The sequence below is a fragment of the Galeopterus variegatus genome, unplaced genomic scaffold, assembly GCF_000696425.1.
Source record: "Galeopterus variegatus unplaced genomic scaffold, G_variegatus-3.0.2 Scaffold3863, whole genome shotgun sequence".
NCBI classification, from domain to species: Eukaryota; Metazoa; Chordata; class Mammalia; order Dermoptera; family Cynocephalidae; genus Galeopterus; species Galeopterus variegatus.
The window spans coordinates 162,859-168,840 of record NW_007729974.1 but is presented as its reverse complement, the minus strand read 5'-3'; the positions used below and the strand labels follow the sequence as shown (position 1 = coordinate 168,840).

The following is a 5,982-nucleotide window of genomic DNA, read 5'->3' as shown; positions in this document are numbered from 1 at the left end:
GTAATAATAATTTATTTCTCTCTTCTTAAGACAAATCCAATGCTATAAAGTCCAACATTGGTATGGCAGTTTTATACTTCAGTCATCAAGGGACGAAGGATTTTTTAAACTTTCTGCTCTACCATCCTAATATGTGGTTTCCATCCAAAATAGCTGCTAAAGCTCCAGCCATTATATCTTCATTCCAGGCAGAAATATGAATAGGAAAAGGGTGAAAAGAGTTTTACCTTTCAGCTGAGTCAACATTTTTAGGTTGTCTTGAAGTGTCACACAATACATCTGCTTCTATTTTACTGACTGAAGCTTAGTCACATGGCCTCACCTAGCTGCAAGGGAGGCTGGAAAATGTAGTCTTTGTCCCAGAGGCAAAGCGCCCAGAAATCAGGATAGTGTTACTAAGAAAGAAGGGGAGAACTGATATGAATGTACATTTGGAGTCTCTGATGTAGGTGTTCCTCAGAATAAAAGGGGAAACATGCTGTGAAGGGACTACCAGTGTATACCCAACACCTTAGGCTTGTGTTTTCCTGGAAGACACTGAGAAATAGAGACCAGTTTTGAGCACCACAGAGTGGACAGAGCTAAAGGTAACACCATCTGGGCCCTGATGACCTCCATATGAGTATGGCTCAAAGTTGCCTGCCCTTGAGCCTGGTCTTCTCCCCAAAATGGGTTCAGTGGCACCTTTGCCTAACCCAGACCAGTTTCTTGTGAAACTACCTTGAGGTTCACACCTATCTTGTACAGAAGAGTTCTACTTGAAATGGAATATTAAAACTCCAAGAGCACAAGTAGAGCAAGATTGTTGACAGGAAGACTCTACCACTTGTCTCTCCCACAAAGACAGACAAAACAATGAATATGCAACTACACTTGAATGAGAATAACTGAAGGAGAGCACTGGAGCACATCAAAGGAGTAACAGAATGCTAGTGAGCACAGAAACTCGGGATATCCACATAGAGAATGGAAGAAAATACCCAACCTTTACCACTCCACCTCCTAGCCAGGAGCAGAAAGGACCCAGGAAGAACTTCTATCTTCAGGGAAAAGGTAGGTGAGAGCTGTGCCACAAACACCTGCAATTCAAGCTACGAGGGAGCCACACAGTCCTTGCAGGCCATGAACCCAGTTTGGGGAGCTGCTGGAAGCCCATGCAATTAATTGCATTGATCCAGGGAGGGAATTTACTCTGAAGCCCCTACCCCTGGGTCCCAGGCTGCCACAGCACATTGCCATCTTGGAATCAAAGCCAACACACGAGTGCATTTTGCCCTGAGGCCCAAAGGCCTGGCATCTCCACAGCCCTAAGGCCCTCCAGTCCCACCAAAACTCTGGCATCCAAGCCCACATGGCACCCTGCACACTCGGAACAGATGGTCCAGCACAGTGTGGAAACAACCCTCAGGACAGAGGGAGTCAGCACACGAACTTTCTGGAGAAAGAAAGCCATCCAGTCAGGGCCTTATACCTCTGTCAGTAGCCTACTCTCTTCAGTGAGCACCCATGCTCCTCTCCCAGGGGCACAGAGTCCCACCATGGCTTCAGCAAACCTACCCAAAGTTATGCACTCCAGCTGGGAAATGTGGAGGACCCACACACCTTTCTTGAGGGTACATAGCCCCATCTACAGCCCCAATGAGCCTGCCCAGAGCCATCGCCCCATCTGAGGAGCTGCAGAATGACCCAGCATCTCTCTTGAGGGCACAGGGACCCATCCACAACACTAGCAGCCTTGCACAGGGCAGCCCAGTCCAGCTGAGGAGATACGGAGTGACCCGGTGTCTCTCTTGGTGGTTAAGGGGCCTGCCCACAACCCATCACCTCACACAGAGTGGCCCCCTTCAACTGAGGAGCTGCAGAGCAACCCAGCTTCTCTCCTGGGGGAACATGGTCCTGCCCTCAACTGCAACAACTTCATGCAGAGTGACCCACTCCACCTGAGGTGCTACAGAGTGCCTCAGCATCTATCTTAGGGTAACTGTACAAATACACGGAAATTAAACAACATGCTCCTGAACGACCAATGTGTCAAAGAAGAAAGTAGGCAGGATCAATCGGCACCAGGACAAAGGCATGGCTGCCCAGGGCCCCAAGCAGCCCAAGCTGGGGTACACAGCTGGGTTGCAGTCTGCACCCCCTGCTGTGACCGACACAATGTTTCCACAAAGCAGGCATTCAGACACATCACACCTACCTCAACAACTGTAATTCGCAACCTCCAACTGCTGCAACAGCATCAAAGATGAATTTCAGCTGCTGCAGTCCCAGTGTCATAGCCTGAAGCTTGAATGTGACAAGCTGGCTGGTAGAAGTTTGAGATTCAGCGTCACTCTGTTATGTACTATGCAATGGCCTGAACATCAAGACGCATAAGCAGGCTGAAATTGTCAAGAGGCTGAATGGGATTTGTGCCCAGGTCCTGCCCTGCCTCTTGCTAGAGCCCCAGCAGCAAGTCTTGGGAGCCACTGAGACAGCTAAGCAGGTCACTGTGCCTGAGCTGAACTCCATCATCTGCCAGAAGCACCAAGCCCACCAGCTGTCCTAGCTGCAGGCTCTGGCCCTGCCCCTGACCCTACTGCCCATGGGGTTGCAGCCACCTTCACTGCCAGCAATCAGTGCAGGCACTGGTCTCCTATTTGCTGTCAGCACTGGGATCCCAGGCCCACCTCTCCAAGGAAGACAAGAACAGCCATGATGAAAACACCCACCAGGAAGATGATGGTGAGAAGCTGGATTAGCAGGCAGCTGGGATAGGAAGAGTGGGGGAACAAAGGGGAGACAGAGGCATGGACAGAAAGGAATGTTTAGTGCAAGACTCAGTATAGCTTGGGATTAGCTAAACTCTGGTAGTATTTATGGTAGCTGCCTGCTGGGGTCCTACCCCTGCTTGTGTGCCACCCCTAGCTTTGCTCTAACCCACCCCCATCCTGGCCTTTCTCCTCCTCCTCCCCTATAGCCTAAATAGGTGAATAACTGCTCATACCACAGATAAGGCAAGCTGAGGCCTGGAGGGGGTATGGGAGACCAGGTCAGAAGGGAGCGAAACATCAAGGAATCCAACACCACCAGCACTTCCCCATTTCACACACATGTAACAGATAGTCTGCTCACCAGGCCCCTTGGGACACACACCACAGCCTCCCACTCTGGTACTGCATGTAAACATGAGGTTAGCTGCCCCTTCTCACCCCAGGCATCCCATGTCTCCCCTCTGGGACCCACCTCACACCCCACTCACCTCCTCTGCTAGTTCCAGACATTCCCATGCCCACAAAAGAGGAGGCAAAGGGAAGCTAACTTAGCTGGGACAAACAGGGGGCAAGTGACCCAAGCTTTCCCTTCTCCCCTTCCCAAATAAAGATGAGGACACTAAAAGAAAAAAAGGAAAGAAAAGAGAGAAATCAGGCAGGAAATCAAAAACTTCCTTGAAATAAATGATGATAGAAGCTCATCATACCCAAAACATATGAGACACTGAAAAAGCAGTTTTATGAGGGAATTTTATTGCACTAAGTGCTTACATCAGAAAAGTAGAAAGATTTCAAATAAACAACCTAATGTTGTACCTCAAGGAACTAGAAAAGCATGAACAATCCAATACCAAAATTAGTAGAAGAAAAGAAATAATAGAGGGACTGGCCAGTTAGCTCAGTTGTTTACAGCATGGTGTTAGAACACCAAGGTCAAGGGATTGGATCCCTGTACCAGCCAGCCACCAAAAAAAAAAGAAAGAAAAGGAAAGAAAAGAATGAAGATCAGAGCAGATCTAAATAAAACAGAGACCGAAAAGAAGAAAAAAAATACAAAAGATCAATGAAACAAAAAGTTGGTTTTTTGAGAAGATAAACAAAATTGACAAACCATTAGCTAGATAACTGAGAAAAATAGAGAGAAGGCCCAAATAATGAAAATCAGAAATGAAAAAGGAGACATTACAATTGATACCACAGAAATACAAAGAATTATTACTGGCTATTATGAACAACTATATGCCAACAAATTGGAAAATCTGAAGAAAACAGATAAATTTCTGGACATATACAATCTACCAAGACTGAACAAAGAATAAACAGAAAACCTGAACAGATAAATAATGAGCAATGAGATTGGTAGTAATCAGCAGCCTCCCAACAAAGAAAAGCCCAGGACCATATGGCTTTACTGCTGAATTCTGCCAAACTTTTAAAGCATTAATACCAATTCTTCTCAAACTATTCCAGAAAATCAAAGCAGAGGGTATTCTCTCAGACTCATTCTATGAAGCCAGCATCACCCTGATACCAAAATCAAACAAGGGCACAACAAGAAAAGAAAACTACAGGCTAATGTCCCTGATGAACATAGATGCAAAAATTCTCAACAAAATACTAGCAAACTGAACTCAACAACACATCAGAAAGATTATATACCATGATCAAGTGGGATTTATCCCAAGAATGCAAGGATGGTTCAACATCTGCAAATCAATAAATGTGATACACCACATCAACAATATCAAGGACAAAAACCAAATGATCATCTCAGTAGATGCAGAAAAAAATTTGCTAAAATTCGAAATACTTTCATGATAAAAACTCTCAAAAAAAAAAAAAAAAAAAAAAAAAAGGGGGGGGGGGGGGGGGCGGGGGGGGGGGGGGCCCCGCTTGGGAAGCGCGGCGGCGCTCCCGCCCAAGGGTTCGGATTCCACATGCGGACTGGTTCCCGCTCACTGGCTGAGCGAGGCCCGGGAGCAACACCAAGGGTTGCAATCCCATTGCCGGTCCCCGGTCTGGTACGGGGGCAACACTGAGGATTGCGATCCGTTGCCGGACACGGAAAAAGACAAAAGACAAAAAAAAAAAAAAAAAGGGGGGGGGGGGGGGGGCGGGGGGGGGGGGGGCCCCGCTTGGGAAGCGCGGCGGCGCTCCCGCCCAAGGGTTCGGATTCCACATGCGGACTGGTTCCCGCTCACTGGCTGAGCGAGGCCCGGGAGCAACACCAAGGGTTGCAATCCCATTGCCGGTCCCCGGTCTGGTACGGGGGCAACACTGAGGATTGCGATCCGTTGCCGGACACGGAAAAAGACAAAAGACAAAAAAAAAAAAAAACTCTCAACAAATTGGATATAGAAGGAAAGTATCTCAACACAATAAAGGCCATATATGACAAACCCATAAATACTATCATCCTGAATGGGGAAAAGTTGAAAGCTTTTCCTTTAGGAATAGAAACAAGACAAGGATGCTGACTCTCACCACTTCTAATTAACATAGTACTGGAAGTTCTAGCCAGAGCAATTAGACAAGAGAAAAAAGAAAAAGGACATCCAAATTGGAAAAGACAAAGTCAAACTGTCTATTTGCAAATGACATATTCTTATATAGAGAAAAACCTAAAGACTCCACCAAAAAACTCTTAGAACTGATAAACGAGTTCAGTAAAGTTACAGGATGCAAAATCAATATACAAAAGTCAGTAGTGTTTCTTTACACCAACAATAAACTAGCAGAAAAATCAAGAAAGCAAGCCCATTTACAATAGCTGCCAAAAAATAAAATACCTAGGAATAAATTTAACCAAGGAGGTAAAAGATCTCTTCAATGAAAACCACAAAATACTGATGAAAGAAATTAAAGATGACACAAAAAAGTGGAAAGACATTCCATGTTCATGGATTGGAAGAATTAATATTGTCAAAATGACATACTACCCAAAGTGATCAATAGATTCAATGCAATCCCTATCAAAATACCAATGACATTCTTCACAGGAAGCAGAAAAAACAATCCTGAAATTCGTCTGGAACCACAAAAGACCTCAAATAGCCAAAGCAATCCTGAGCAAAAAGAATAAACCGGGAGGCATTACACTGCCTGATTACTAAAAATATACTAAAAAGCTATAGTAACCAAAACAGCATGGTACTGGCAAACAAACAAAAAACAGACACATGGACCAACAGAACAGAATAGAGAGCCAAGAAATAAGTCTACTTATTTT

General features: G+C 45.5%; 1 pseudogene; it reads left to right on the top strand.

Moving 5' to 3' along the window:
* The first annotated feature begins 2,157 nt into the window (after nucleotides 1-2,157).
* On the top strand, nucleotides 2,158-2,741 carry LOC103601765 (annotated as a pseudogene).
* Nucleotides 2,742-5,982: the final 3,241 nt, after the last annotated feature.